At 45.3% G+C, this 16,211-nt stretch overlaps 2 non-coding genes across 2 annotated transcripts; one reads left to right on the top strand and one right to left on the bottom strand.

The window, feature by feature from the left end:
- Positions 1-2,092: 2,092 nt before the first annotated feature.
- Positions 2,093-2,165, bottom strand: TRNAR-UCG (transfer RNA arginine (anticodon UCG)). The gene has a single exon. It is a non-coding gene; the product is annotated as a tRNA-Arg (tRNA).
- Positions 2,166-6,539: 4,374 nt separating this feature from the next.
- Positions 6,540-6,611, top strand: TRNAE-UUC (transfer RNA glutamic acid (anticodon UUC)). Its single transcript has one exon. It is a non-coding gene; the product is annotated as a tRNA-Glu (tRNA).
- Positions 6,612-16,211: the final 9,600 nt, after the last annotated feature.

Below are 16,211 nucleotides of genomic sequence, written 5' to 3'. Positions count from 1 at the left end.
GGGAGGCAGACCGCAGTGCTTTGTGCAGTGCCGCAGTGAGGTATTGCAGTAGAGCTTTGTACTGAGGGAGGCAGACAGCAGTGCTTTGTGCAGTGCTGCAGTGAGGTATTGCAGTAGAGCGTTGTACTGAGGGAGGCAGACAGCAGTGCTTTGTGCAGTGCTGCAGTCAGGTATTGCAGTAGAGCGTTGTACTGAAGGAGGCAGACGGCAGTGCTTTGTGCAGTGTTGCAGTGAGGTATTTCATTAGAGTTGCACTGAGGGAGGCAGACAGCAGTGCTTTGTGCAGTGCTGCAGTGAGGTACTTCAGTAGAACGTCGTACTGAGGGAGGCAGACAGCAGTGATCTATGCAGTGCTGCAGTGAGGTACTTCATTAGAGAGTTGCACTGAGGGAGGCAGACAGCAGTGCTCTATGCAGTGCTGCAGTGAGGTACTTCAGTAGAACATTGCACTGAGGGAAGCAGACAGCAGTGCTCTATGCAGTGCTGCAGTGAGTTACTTTAATAGAGCTGCAGTGAGGTATTTAAGTGAAGCATTACACTGAGGGGGGCAGACAGCAGTGCTATATGCAGTGCTGCAGTGTTGTCCATGGCGTGCGACAGTTACAGGGCTTCACTCAATTAATGCAACAGGCAGAATGGCACCAAGGCCCAGGTGTTTAAGGGACCCACATCAGCGGTCAAAGAGAATTAAAAAAAGTATGGGAACTGTGGTGCTACATGCAATGGCGGAGGGATCAATGTTTGGGGGCGGGGTCCAGGGTGTGGCTAAAAAAAACAAAATATTCCCTTTTAGATAGCTACATATATTGTAACTCACAGATTAAATTAAATAAAAATAAATTTACGTTAATCAGTGGTATCTGCATCATTGTGTGTTATGAAACCTCTGTTAGTTAATGCACTGAGAGGTCTGTGTGTAACCAGGAAGCACGAAGATAAGAATGAGATATTGGTTGGTGCAATGAGAACTGTGGCGTATTGTTGTTAGTGCTACGAGGGCCCAGCCTGAGGCAGAAAGCACTGAGAACGTGTGTCATGCTGTTAAACTTGCATTACACACAGTATAAGGCAAACAGCTACCAAATGTGCAAAAAGGTTTCAGATAAAGCAATGCTTCCAAAATATACGTTTTAATAATACCCAGACTGTAGGTAATGATTTATGTTTATTTTACAGCCCTGACAACCACACACTGCAGCTCAGCTGGTAACTCCCTTGCACTATCAGGCAAAAAGAATGTGATTCAATCAGTTCACCCAGTACCTGCTCCCAAGCCCCCTTTACGTTTGCAGATTATCCAGCTGTGAACATCTGCATTTCTTTAGGGGAGGAGGCACTCTGGCAAGAAGGCTTGTTTGTTGTTAAGCTGCCTGCCCCTCCCTCGGTCTCACAGCACAGGAGACTCCCTGAATGAAACTTAAACGGAAGCATTTTCACGTTCGGAGTTTACGGTCCTGGACCTGTTGCCTTTTAATAAGTAGGGGGAGGGTTTTTCTTTAGTTAAAAAAGTTGGGGCTCATCGCGCCCCTACGATCCCGCCCACTCGACCCATTGCACCCAAATGATGTTTTTCATTTACTATCCAAACATGACCTTGGGGTCCCCTATTCCCATCACACCGTCACACTTCACTGTGCATCTCCAGAGTGAGTATCACCATCACTGCAGTACATCACTGACGTCACACTGTGTTGAACCTAAAACCTATAAAGGTAATGCCTAAGCTAAGCTCGGTAGCTTTGTTCGGGCGTCCCTCCCTCTCCATGTTTGTTATTGATTGATAAATGAATCCTCCCATCTCTGATTTTGTCCTTCACAGTTTCTTTCCCTGTCCTTTCTCGAGGCCGAGGAGCAGCCTTTGCTGTGAATGTGTCGTCATTGATGCCGAGTCGGTCACTAAACTCCGCCGCCAGCATCAGCATCACAGGGAGCAAAGCGGAGCAGGTGGGGTCCCTCGGATCTTCAGTATTTTATGCTTCAGATTAAAATTATCACTAGTGATCTGTGTAAATGCTTTACAATAGAATGTGCGGCCTGTTCGTGTATTTAACTAAAAATACGTTTTGTGCAGGTGAAATTAGACATGCACAGCCGACCACGAAGGGACTCGAACCCTCAATCTTCTGATTCGAAGTCAGACGCCTTATCCATTAGGCCACGCGGTCACATACCGTATAGCATCACTGTGAAGTGAAACGGGAGCGGCTGCTGGAGTGAGGGAGAAGGTAGGACGCTGTGCAGTTGACGGAGAAGGTAGGTTTTATTTATTTATTTATTTAATGCGTTTTTATATAGCGCGGACTATACCCGAGGGTGTCAGAGCGCTTCACAATAGGCAAAGTAGAGATACAAGAGGAGAAGAATTACAAGTGAGCCTGTTACAAAAACAAACGTTACATTACATGAGGCAATAGTGAAAATTGTGCAAGTATCAAGAGCAAAAAAGTCCACGAGGTAGCAAACGAAACGTTACGAAAGGAAAAATTGACGTGTGCAGGTTACAAGAGCACATAAAGTACGAGTAAAGGTAAAAAAAAAAAAATTTGCAATAAATGGTAGACACTCAAAACACTCAAACAATAGTTCCGTTACATGAGGCAGTGGTGGCCGTTGTGCATGTATCAAAAGTAAACAAGATATAAGAGGTAGCAAATGATACGTTGAAAAGGAAAGGTGCCGTGTGCAAGATACAAAAGAGTACAAAATACAGGTAGAGGTATAAAACTGCACTAAATTGCAGACACTCAAAACACAAAAACACCCTGGGAAGGCACTTCTATAGGCGTGGAGAACAGAATTTCCTATAATGGAAGGACTTCCTTCAGGAAACAGAGAACTAGAATTAAATTTGGAAGTGTCTTTGAAGGAGGAGAGCTTTGAGGTCAGTTTTGAAGGCCTGGGAAGAGGTGGTGGTCCGAAGCTGAGGCGGAAGTGAGTTCCAGATTCTCACCGCGTTGCCTGAAAAGGATTGGGCCATCGATCTTTCCTTCATGAAAATGGGAGGTTCAAGCAGTAACTTTTCTGCATTACGTGATGGTCTGGAGCCCCCAGAGAGTTTCAGTTTATTCACCAGGTAGCGAGGGGAGGAGGAGTGCAAGGCTTTGTGGGTGATACATGCAGTTTTGTAGATAGATCTTGCCTCTATGGGAAGCCAACGGAGGGTGGATAAAATGGGTGTGATGTGGTCGCTTCTTTTGGCCCCATATATGAAACGAGCTGCTGAATGGAGAATAGACTTCAGGGGGGAAAGGTGGGATTTGGGAAGGCCAGTAAGAAGAGAGTTGCAGTAGTCCAATCTGGAGAGAACCAGCGATTGGACCAGGGTTTTAAGGTCATGCTCCGGGAAGAAGCGACGAATCCCCCAAAGAAGGCGCAGTTGGTGTCGAGCAGACTTTGCAATGGAGTCGATGTGGGAGAGTAGATTGAGTTTTTTGTCGAGAGTGACACCAAGGGATTTTGCGCTCTCGACAATGATGGGCTTATTGTTCATTAGATTGATCTGATCCATCCATGTTTGCACTGGGGGATGAGAAAGTGAGGAGGAGAGGAGGAGGAATTCTGTTTTGGAGGGATTCAGGATCAGTTGATGAGTTACCATCCAGTTTTGAATGGAGTCGAGAGTAGAGCTAAGGAAGGAGAGATCCTGAGTGGAGGCCACCTTGAGGTAGATCTGAGTGTCATCCGCATATAGATGATAGTGGATCCCGGATTTACTCAGGAGATTTCCCAACGGTTCTAAATAGAGATTGAACAGTGTGGGTGCAAGTATGGAGCCTTGAGGAACACCTTGACTGACAGCTAAAGGAGCTGAAAGACTGTTCGCTATTTTGATCATTTGGGATCTATCAGAGAGGAATGAGGCAAACCATTTGAGCACAGTGCCCTCCATGCCCATTCTCTGTTGAAGAGTGTTAAGGAGAGTGTTGTGATTGACAGTGTCAAAGGCTGCAGAAAGGTCGAGAAGAATTAGAAGACACGACTCCCCTGAATCGAGTATCCGCAGCGCGTCATCAATCACTAGCAGCAGGGCTGTTTCAGTGCTGCAGTTTTGAATGAAGCCGGACTGGAAATTGTCAAGAAGATCATTTTCCTTGATATGGCGAGAGAGTTGTTTCGCTACACATTTTTCTGTGATTTTTGCAAGAAAGGGTAGGTTAGTGATGGGACGGTAATTGTTGAGGTCGTTCGCATCAGCAGTGGGTTTTTTAAGCAGAGGGGTGACCTGCCCAGTTTTGAAGGAAACAGGAAGGGAGCCTTGACTGAGGGAGAGGTTGACCAGAGTGGTCCAATAGGAAAGAGAATTAGTATAGAAGTCAATGGCAATGGCACTAGGGATGGGGTCAAGAGAGTGGTTAGAGGGCTTTGTATCGAGGATGCATTTAAGGAGAGCATCATCAGAGATGGGGTCAAAGTTTTGCCAAATGGTTAAGGATTTGCGCTCCTCTGTAGGGGTAGGATGAATGACCTGATCTACAAGTGATTTTACTTTTTCGTCAAAGAATACAGCGAATTCCGCTGCTTTCTTTGTGGAATCTTCCAATTTGGAGGTTGGGTGAGAGCTGTTTGGGTTCTTGATGAGGTCGAATAGTTTTTTGGGTCTATTTTTGGCTGAGTCAAGGAGGGATTTGTAGTGCGACGCTTTTCCAAGGAAGATGAGTTTGTGGTACTTGGATCTTGCTAAACGAAGAGTGGCCAAATTTTCAGTGGAGGGCGCTTGTCTCCATTGTTTCTCAAGGGCTCTTAGGAACTTCCTTTCTTGATAGAGGGATTTGTTGAACCAAGGTGCCGAGGGAGTGGGCCTTTTCTTTTTGCTTTGGAGCGGAGCGACATTATTGATTTCGACTGCAAGGACTGTGAGGCATTGGGAGGTGAGTTCGTTAACATCTAGGTCCGGGTCTAGCCTTGGAAGTGATAGCAAAGCAGAGTCACAGAGGGTGCTGAGGTCAATATTTTTAGTGTCACGGAACCAGGAAGTAGCCCTCTTGGGCTGGCCAAGAGTTATAGAGTGTGATAGGTGAATAGAGAATGGGATGAGGAGGTGGTCTGACCAGTCTACATGGATAGGGGTAGCGATAGTCAGCAAGCCTGCTTTAGAAATAACAAGGTCCAGGATTGAGCCTTTAGAGTGTGTTGTTTCTGTGCAGTGTTGGCTAAGATCGTTTGCAGAGAGGAAGGTGGCCAGCAGATTCGCATAGGTGTCTTGAGGCGAGCCCCAATGGACATTGAAGTCACCCACGAAGATCTGATTGTCACTTTGCGTGTATTGGTCGCTGATGCAGTCCGTGAGTTCCTCCATAAACGAAGGGCTGCTACCAGGTGGGTGGTAAATGACATGGAATCTGAGAGGTGCGCGGTGGTGCAATTGAAGCTCAAGAGATAGGCATTCAAAAGTGTGGAAGGAGCTGTTAGGAAGATCCTTAAGTTGAAGGGAGTTTCTAAAGATGACTGCAACACCTCCCCCAACTTTGTCAATTCTGTCATTTCTAAGTATAGAATAGCCTGTGGGTACCAGGAGATCAAACATAGAGTGAGAGGTATCATTGAACCAGGTCTCTGTGAGGAAGAGCATGTCAATAGTGTGCAAGTTGATGGTATCGGAGATTTCAAGTTTGTGTTTTATTGCAGATCTGCAGTTGTGGAGCAAACAGCGCAGCTCTGACACAACTGTTTTGGTGATGGGGGCACTTGGGCTATGAGGGGTGATAGGGATATTGTACTTATATGAGGGCGCTCGGGATTTAGGTGGGCGAGTGGTTCTGACAGAGGAGATGGTCGGAATAGAGTAGATAACAGGGTTACTGGGAAGTGAAAGTGAAGGTTCACAGAGAAGGTAGGATGGTGTGCCGAGCCCAGGGAGAAGGGTAAAGGTAGGATGCTGTGCAGAACGGAGTGATAAGGGAAAAGGTAGGATGCTGTGCAGAATCCACGGAAAAGGTAAGATGCTGTGCAGAACCCACGAACCAGGGAGGAGGTAGGATGCTGCGCAGGGACCAGGACACGGTATGATGTTGTGCAAAGCCTCGGACCAGGGAGAAGGTAGGATGCTGGGCAAAGCCCAGGGATAAGAGAGAATGTAGAATACTGAGAAGGGCAGGACCCATACATTGCCCTTGGAGAGAAGAACAGAGGAGAGGCTCGGCCTGATGTGTGTTGTACTGAGAGTGGGGACTGCATCCCCAGTGGTGTCATATAACACGTCTATTGTATATAAAATGAGGAGCAGTGTCGCGGCATGCCCCCCCCCAGCCGTTCCTCTTTCCGAGTCCTTCCGCATTGGCAGGCCTTAAGGCAGAGCCATAAAATTCTACTTTTTACTATGGGGCACTCAGAAGTCTTTCCTAAGAAATCTTTCTTAAGAAATCCTACCACATTTTAATTCTTCATGTTTTACTCCTGTAAGGAGCTGCCTTTGTTAATGTGTTTGGATTTTACTGTTGTGTGTCGGGGCTCTAAATTCATTGAAACTATGAAAATCTCATGACGCACAGTCCGCATGTAGCTCTGACTGTACGAGAGTGAGCCTCAGAACGTGTACAGGCTCCCATATGGTCTAGCGGTTAGGATTCCTGGTTTTCACCCAGGCGGCCCGGGTTCGACTCCCGGTATGGGAAGTTGCACTTTTGGGTCACATTCCTGCATTTGTCCTCTGTTGGCTTGCACTAACCCGTTTTTACAAACAAGTCCTTTAATCCCCCCCTCCCCCCCCACAACCATCCACCCCTCCTGGTTGGGTCTGTGCCTTGAAGTACTCGTCAGAAGCGCTATGAAAAGACGCAGCGAGTCTTTAATGCACAGAGGGGAGTATTTTGAAGGCTTTCCAAAGCTCCTGCATATTGTACACATTTTACACCCCCTCTGTGTCACCTGGAGCAGGAAGTCGCCCTTCCACAGAGGTGTCCCCCCAAGAAGGCTCCGGCTTCAGTTCCTCCCATAGCGCTGCACACCCGCAGTTCATGGGCTTTTTCCCACTTTTGGTTCACGGGAGTTTAACACACGGGTTTTTAGCTGTTACCGGGGGGGGGGGGGGGAGTCGGAGGGGTACCACGTGCACATACGTTTTTTAATTCAAGTAAAACAGTGACCCCACTCTTTGAGAAAAGACAACAGCCCCGGGACGGTTAACCCTGAGAGTTGAAATGCTTGGGCTGTGGTAAAGGCAGGGGGCCTCCCCATGGAAGTCAATTCACCAAAATGTCACGAGAGGCGGAAGTGACATCACACACATGCTTACACATACACACATTCACACTTACACCCTCTCTCTCTCCCACACAAACCCACACTCAAGCACACACACAAAATGCATTAAAAAACAATTTTTACTTGCCTCGGCTGCCAGGGGGAGCCGTAGTCCACTAATTGCATTGTTATTACACTAATAGAGAATAATTTAATATTATTTAATATTTATTAGTATAATAAAAAAAAGAGAGAAAACAACGAGAAAGGAGCCTCAAAGATGTTCATATGGGCGCACTGCCATTGGGCCCCTGACACTGATTTTGCCATCTCTGAGGCCAGGGATCCCAAAGACAGTGCCCAGTGGCCCAAGTGACAAGCCAGGGGTCACAGCTGTGACCCCTGGTGACCTTTAAATGACATCCATGCATCTCCTGCTCTGTGAAACCGAGGGAGGGGCAGACAGCTACACAAGCCTTCTTGCCTGGGTGCCTGCATCCTCAAAGAAATGTAAGTGCGCACAACTGGTCAGTCTTCAAATGTAAAGAGTGCTTGGAAGCTGGTATTGGCTTTAATTGACTGAATCACTTGAAGCTTTCTGATGACACTCATTCATTCTTTTTGAGTGGTATTGCCAGGAAGTTACCAGCTGAAATGTGAAGTGTGCACTTTTAAAAGATGGTTATAATACAATTCACTACTTACTGTGTCTGGATATTACCAAAATCTATAATTTGGAAGCAAGTTATCTAAAAACGTTTTGCACATTTTGTGGCAGCCTTATGCTGTATGTAATGCAAGAGTCAAATAATTACATATGCACAGTGATTTCTATCACAGACTGGGACCGCGTAGCACTAAACAAACACATCACTATCCTTCACTTCACCAACCACAATTGTTGGAGTGATTAATTCACATTTTGTTTTTCATTTAAGCTGTGTGCTATTTTCTATGTAGTTACTTGAAGGTGAAAGACCAAAAAAAGTTTGAGAATATTTTGGGGCATATTTATACTTGGTTTGTGACGTTTTAGCGTCATTTTCTTTTCACGCTAAAACAACGGAAACTTAACTCCATATTTATATTTTGACATTAGACCCGTCTTGCTCCAAAATATAGGAGTTAGCGCCATATTGAGGATGTGGCAAACTGCCTTGCGCTAATTAGATACAAGGTAGGCGTATCCGTCCACAACATGACGCTACCCCCCTACTGCCATATTTATACTCCAGCGCATAAACGATATGCACGGAGTAGGGGACCCAAATAATGGTGCTAAGTCTGCTTAGCACCATTATTTAATGCCAGGGTCAGACCAGGCATTAGGATACCCGTGGACCCATTTCCATGGCTAGACACCATGGAATGGGCCCACAGATGCCCACCCCAGCAACAACCCCACCCACACCAGATGGAGACCCTATCGTTGGTATTATTTTCTTTTTTTATTCTGTGCCATTGGGGGCCCCTTACAAGGGCCCCCCTGCCTGGCACTGGGTATTATGGCCTTGACCAGGCAACACTGGTTCCCTGGGCTGGCCATTGGGGCGGTGGGCATAACTCTTGTTTTTACTGAGACAGGAGTCATTTTGGGTTCTAGTGAGTCAGTAAATGACGCTAGGCTGGTTAGCGGTATATTTATTGCCGCTAACCAGCCTAGCATAATTTCTGGGCCGCTAGCGCCTTTTCACCTACCGCCACCCCCCCTCCAGCTAGCATCTTTTTCTTAAACGCTAGCCTGTCCTGAGCGCCAGCGTGTGCCATTCCATAAATATGGCACCAGGTTGGCGTCATGTAATGGTGCCAGCAGGCACTAAGGATTTTGACCCAAAACTGTGCTAATGCAGTTTTGCATCAAAATCCATAAATATGGGCCTTTGTTTTTTAGCTAAAACTTTGACCCTGCCACCATGCTTACTCACCCAGCCCCGTTGCATGCAGCATCACAGTTCCCATACTTTTTTAATGCACTTAGACTGCTGGGGCAGCTAGGGGCTGGAGTTCCTGTCCTAATGTTGCAGCTTGCTATGCTCATGGTATTCAACCACCCTGGTTTAACTAGTCTCACTGCGGATCAGTTAAAGCGAAGTTTTTTTTTAGCAGTTGTACCAACACTTTCATACCCACCTTCCAGCTTTGTTGATAAACATGCTGCAGTTTTGAGATTTTAAATAAGATTTCATAGGAAATCTGTCTTTTATGTGTGGGAAACCAGAATTTTTCAACTTTTGCTGGACCCTATATTTTTGCTGACTTAAGACCTCTATGCACTTTGCCTCATCTAGCCAGTAGTAAGGCGTCTGTGCTTCCACTTTAAATATGTGTAAATTGGTTTATTCCTAAGTGGAACCTATAACTTACATATAAGACCTTGGTATATGGTGCACTTACAGTCCCATGACACATTGCATTTTGGGCCTCCTTACAATGGAGCAAACTAGAAGTACTAAAAAAGTAGGTAGTCTGGGCCTGGGAACTTTTACCCCATTGGTTAGGGGGGCATTTGGAGTCTCCCTCACTCACTAGCTAGTGCCAGGCATAAATGTGGCATGGCAGACACACACTTCAGATCACTTTCTGGATCTGTGAAAGATCAGAAGACTGGACCGGCTGTTTGTGATCTGAGGGGAGCCATGAAGAATGGACCTGCTCTCTCTTCTACCCGGGGAAAAGAGATAGACCCAAAGGTCATTTAGCCACTGGGAAACAACATAGAATTGGTGTGGGTTGGACTGGATTGGAGTAAGATGGATTGGATTGGACTGGAGTGGGGTGGAATAAGGTGGACTGGATTGGGGTGGATTGAGGTGAATTCGATCGTGAATGTGGCACATACAGCTAAGAAGTTGAGTTGGTTAATGGATCCAGCATTGCCTAAGAATCTGGGATAACATACAAGTGTAGAAGACAGTTGTTGTTGTTTTTGTCTGCTATGTAAGGGGTGCTGGACATGAGGCATTTTCATCAGTACCGTTAGTAAGGGAAATTCTTTTGTGTGAGTGTGAGAGGTTCGGTATAAGTGAATCCTGAGGGCATAAGGAGTATCTGTATCAATTTAAGTAAGGTCTGCTGGTCGAATCTCATTCAAACATGAGTGAGTGTGAGAATATGTTGGAAAGTGCCTCTGTAAATCTTGGAGTAAATAAGTGCCCTTAACCTTTAGTGGAGCAGACAAAGGTTATAGTTGTGGAAAACACTCAAGTTTTTCATATTTTTGAATTTAATTTTGAGTGGAAGAGTGCTGCAAGAGACATTGTAAAGGAGGGTGATCTGCTACAAGGAGTAAGATTGACGTCACATTGTGCCGCGCTGGTATAGGTTGGTTGGATCGCAGCCACACTGGTACTGGTGGACCATATCACATAGTTTTGTGCTGGTATTGGGTGTGGACATAGAGAATAGGATTGTGGGTGAAGAATTACTTCCTGATTCATAACAAAAAGTTAATTGTGGTAAATGTGATTGTAAAAATGAAATTCTTTAAGGCGTTCAAAAGTTTAATGAAAGATTACATTTATTCCAGTTAGAGAGGGAGTGGAGCTCCATTCGAGGGTACGCCAGGTCATTATGTGCTGTCAAATGTAGGTCTTCATGCATGGTTGTGGCCTGAACAATGGCATAAAATTATTGCTAAAGAGGGAGCCTTGGCATTTCCACGTTATGGAACATTTAATTTGTGAATTCTTGAATGTTTGAGGCAAATTTTATATGACATGAACCCACCTCGTAGAACTGCACAGTTTGAGGTGCTTAATACTTGGGAACACATAGCGCTTCAAAGACAGAAGGAGAAGTATGAGGGAAGAATGAAGATAAAAATGAGAACTTGTGTAGATGCCAGATGAGGTAAACAGCAAAAAGTTTGGCGGTCTGACATAATTGAAGGAACTAGATTATATGCTTCCCTGACAAAGGAAGATGGTGGAAAACGCAGACCAAAAAAAAAGAAAAAGAAAGAGACAACAGGTGGTTATGTGAATCAGGGTGACAATTGTGAGAGTGACTCAGACAATGAATTTATAATTCATAAATGAGTTACTGCTGAATCGTCCACCACCATATAACAGAAGAGCCAACTGAGGCAGTCAGAGATAAGTCGTTTGACATGCCTACCATACCGGTAGAACCAATTGTAAGTCAGACAGGACAAAACATAGAGATGACTATTCCTCAGAATTCAAAGGCTTTGCCCACTCCAGATGCGTTGATAGTTCCTACAACCATAGGTCCTCTTGTACCATTGAATGATCCAGTAGCAACAGGAAATAATAGACATTCATTAGCAGTTCCAACTGTCCCTGTGCGAGGCAATACCCAAGTGAATCCAAATAATGTGAGTAACTCGACAATCAGAAGACGTCCCACAGTCCTAAAACAGATAACCCTACATGTACTACAAATGAAAACCTGACTGCCAGTTGGATATGGTTTTCTCCCAATGCAAGGATTACCTGAGGGATCCCCAACTTTTCACCGGCCACGTGATATTATCCCAATAGCTGTCTGTAATACCCCTAACAGATGATTACTGTATACATTGCACATCATGCAAATTCAAGCATATCAGGAGGGAAGATAATACTTACCACACCAGCAGAAGTGCGAGGTTTCAGTTCACAAGAGTTAGATGATTGGCTTAGAGCTTTAGAATCACGACATGAAGCAGGATTTAGATGAAGAATGTTTCAAGTCCCAGATTGAAGTTCGAGTTGAATGAGATGATATTAGGAACACCCGGCTTAGCCCAGTTAGACACTTATAGAGCGGATGAATTACGTTTCATATACAAAGAGATTACAATACATGCAGGACAGGTTCACAAGAAGTTAGCTGATTTTGTTCAAACATATGAAATTGATTTGGACAAGTCTAAAGCATTGCAGGGAAATTACTGCTTGAGTATCACAGATCGACGTATTGCAAACATGAAAGATCCAGGAATTAAATTATAGATTAGGGAACTACTTAGTTGTGTTCAGACGTGGCGATAAAAAGCAGATGGGAAGGTCCATAGACAGAGAAGAAGGATCAAAAGAAAGTGAGGATTGAAATGCCTCCAGCTACAGCAGAGGAGAATGAGGAAGATGTGCACATGCTTCCCATGAGAGAAGTTCCTGGTGGAGGATTTGTTTGTGTACCCTGGAGTAGAAGTGACATTGCGTCTTTCACAAATGATTTTCCAAATATGAGAGAGAAACCTGTGTAATGGTACAGGCAGGTTGAGAAATTTGTGAAAATTACAAAAGTGTTGTGGGAAGATTTGAATACATTGACATTGTTCTTTAAAGTGATTTGCAGGTTGAGTAAAAATTGGCTGTCGATTGGCCTGAGAAGGAACCCATGCGACATCAGTTGGCAAAGGGTCCGTCTCTGATTGTGATGACAAAGTATCATAAAGTGATTGCGTTTTTAAAGGTAAAGGTGTCCCTAAAAGATATTAATTCGCTGAAAATTGACAAATGGCCCAATATACCAAGGAGTCGATAAGTGCCTGTTATGAGAGATTGTTACAGGCTTTCAAACATTTCAGTAGTACAGAGACCACTGAGGCAAAGGATATGGGGCATTTTGAGTTTAGATTTGCGCAGGGTTTGAAGCCTTTGAAGTCAGAAATAAACAGCGTGATCCAGCAGCATTTGATTGGTTGGCAGAACAAACCGATTGATCAGATCCTGCAGTATGCAAAATACTGCTGCGATGAATTGCAATTGAAGCAGAAAAGGTTAAAGAAAAGCTGATGACTGGGATGAATGGATGTGAATGTTTGATGTTCCGACTGTGGGTAAACTGATGACTTGTGACTGGGGCGAATGTATGATTTGTTCTGCATTCCATCCATCATCTATTCTTGTTTTTGTTGCCATAAGTGGGAAGGGTGAACTCAGACGTGGTTCCTGTGCTCACTGTGCCACTGGATTCAAGCTAGCTTGGCTGATGACGGGGTGATACCCCAAAACCCATCCCAGGATGCTTGTGTCCGGTCCAGGGAGGACCCGGCCTGGTGGTTCAGGCTGGCCTGTTCCAATGGAGAGCAAGATCATGACTGATTTGCATGTGGCTGGGTCCAAACTGGGATGGTGTGGTGAGGAATAAAGCGATGATTAAACCCAGGGTCAATGTTTACATTGTTCACATTTCATCCATCATCTGTTCATTTTGCTTTGGTCACTTTAAGTGGGAGGGGTTTGCCCAGACATGGGTCCCATGCTCACTGTGCCACTGGATCCAAGCTAGCCTGGCTGATGAGGGTTGATAATCCAAAACTGATCCAAGAATGCTTGTTTGCAGTCCAGGGAGGCCCTGACCTGCCAGTTCAGGCTGGACTGTTCCTATGGGGAGAGGAGTAAAGACTGATTTGCAAATGACTGGGTCAAAACTGGATTGGCGTAGTGAGCAAGTGATGAATTCAACCCAGATATGTGACTGGGGATGGATGTTTGGTTTGTTCCATATTCTGGCCATCATCTGTTCTTTTTGTTTTTGTAGCCATAAGTGGAAAAGGCATGACCGGACATGTGTCCCATGCTCACTGTGCCACTGGACTCAAGCTAGCCTGGCTGATGAGGGTGATGTCACAAAACTGGTTCCAGGATGCTGGTTTCCAGTCTGGGGATGTTCTGGCCTGGCATTTTCGGGCTGGACTGTTCCACTGGGGAGCAGGGTCAAGTCTGATTTGCATATGGCTGGGTCTAAACTGGAGTTGTGTGGTGAGCAAAAAAGCTGATGGATTAAACCCAGATCTGTGACTGGGGGTGGGTGTTTGATTTGTTCTGCATTCCATCCATCATCTGTTCTTTCCACTTTCTAAAAATGAAATTTCCCAAATAGAAATTTAAATTCCAAGTACTCCAGTAAGCAGGATTTTGCACTACCATTGCATACACACTTAACATGCCCACACTACTCCTTTTGGATCAGAAATTACCACGTAAAATATATAAAGGGATTTCAAATGCTAACCGATGAGATGAGCAGCCCTCACAGTAATGAAAAATGAAATAGGCCGTTTGTCACTACTAGGACTTGCAAAACATAAAAGTACATGTTATACCTTTCACATTCATAGCACCCTGCCCATAGGGCTACCTAGGGCCTACTTTAGGTGTGACTTACATGCAGTAGAAAGGGGAGTTTAGGCCTTGGCGAGTAGTTGAAATGCCAAGTCAATGTGGCAGTGAACTGTGAACGCAGGCCCTGCAGTAGCAGGCCCAACACAAGTTTGAAAGGATACTTCTGTGGGTGGTGCAATCAGCACCGCAGGTCCACTAGTGCCATTTATTTTACAGGCCCTGGGTATGTGGTATTCCACTTTACAAGGAACTTACGAGTAAATTGGATATGCCAAACTGGTGTAAGCCAATCATCCCATGTTTTAGGGAAGAGAGCACATGCAGTTTAGCACTGATTAGCAGTGGTACAGTGCCTGGAGAAAAACAGGAGGAAGGCAAAAAGTTTGGGAATAATCCTACAGAAAGGGCCATTTCCAACACTTACTATGCAAGCCCAAGTGTTCTATCTGTTTTTCTCTCCAAAAGGCGTAGAGATTCAAAATCATGAAGAAGAGTTGGTTTTCACAATGATGAGTCAAACTCCGAATATCACATTTTATCCTATGTTAACTTGTGAAGAAGTATCCACAGATTGGAAAGACTCAGTGTAATCTGAAGTATGGGATTTTTCTGGAAACGATATAGGTCCATCAAAGGTGTTGAGCCTGTACGGATAAAAGTGAAACACAATGCTGTATCCAAGAACGCCCCACCCCAGTACTATTTGACTTCTGAAAATATTGCAGCAATTATCCCTGTGATTGATTTAAATGATTGAGCAAGGGATATTAAAAAAGATAAATGGGAGTCCATGTAACTCTCCAATTATGTTACTGGGGAAGCCCAGTGGAAAGTACAGCATTGACCCTAGAAAGATTAATGCAATTGTGATTCCTTGTTGTCCTGTGATACTGAATCCAGCACTGATTTTGTTTTAGATTCCATGGGAAGCCAAGTAGTTGTCTGTGATTGACCTGTGTCAAGCATTTTCCTCCTTACCGTTGCAGAGGAGATCAGTTTCTTTTAAAGATTTGGTTTACCAGTTGTGTTTCGGCATGGTGCCAAGTCCCACAAGGGTATACAGAGAGTCATTCCACCTTCAACCAGATTCTGAAGAAGAATTTGGAGTCCTTAGAGATGCTCTTCCATGCAGCCTTGTTACAATATATTGGTGACCCACTGGAGGCGTCATATACGCAAGAAGCTTGCAAGTATGACACATTTGCCTTGTTCAACCACTTAGCAGAGAATAGACACAAAGTATCCCTGACCATTTTGAATCAGCTGCATAGTTCGGGTTCGGCTGTGCGACGATCCGATAGGACTGTGTGTCGAATTTCTGGTTGCAAGCCAGACGCTGTGTAGAATCTTCACTCGGGAAGTCAGGCTGCATCGTTCCGGCTCAGCTGTGTGGCGATTTCTCTGTCGCAAAGTGGCTGCACATCCTTTCCTGCAGGCTATGTGACGATTTTTGGCGCACAAGGAGTTTCCTGAAGTGATTAAGGGGGTCATTATGACCCCGGCGGTGAGTAGTAATGTGGCGGCAGTACCACCAACAGGCTGGCGGTACATAACCGCCACATTATGAGAATGGCGGGTTGGCTACCACTTCTCTACTCAGACTGCCATGGCGGTAGCAGCATCCGGGCCGGAAATATCAATCTCCAGCCCAGCAGCTGCTATAGTACAGCTGGCGGCATTTTGAGCCAGCCTACCACCATGGTTTTCGTGGTGTTAACAGCACCATGAAAACCATGGCGGTAGGCCCTACCAGTGACAGGGAATTCCTTTCCTGTCACTGGAAGGCGGCTCACCCACCCCCCCAAACACTCCCCAGATACCCCCCTTCAACCACGCTCCCCCTTCTGATCCCCCACCCACCCACATGTACACACCCGCAGACATGCACCACACACACTCCCACTCACTCACACTGGCATACACTCATTCATGCACGCATACATCAAGTCATGCTCGCAC

Source organism: Pleurodeles waltl, chromosome 4_2 (genome assembly GCF_031143425.1).
Source record: "Pleurodeles waltl isolate 20211129_DDA chromosome 4_2, aPleWal1.hap1.20221129, whole genome shotgun sequence".
NCBI lineage: Eukaryota > Metazoa > Chordata > Amphibia > Caudata > Salamandridae > Pleurodeles > Pleurodeles waltl.
The sequence above is the reverse complement of the archived record's forward strand: the minus strand, read 5'-3'. Positions and strand labels throughout refer to the sequence as shown.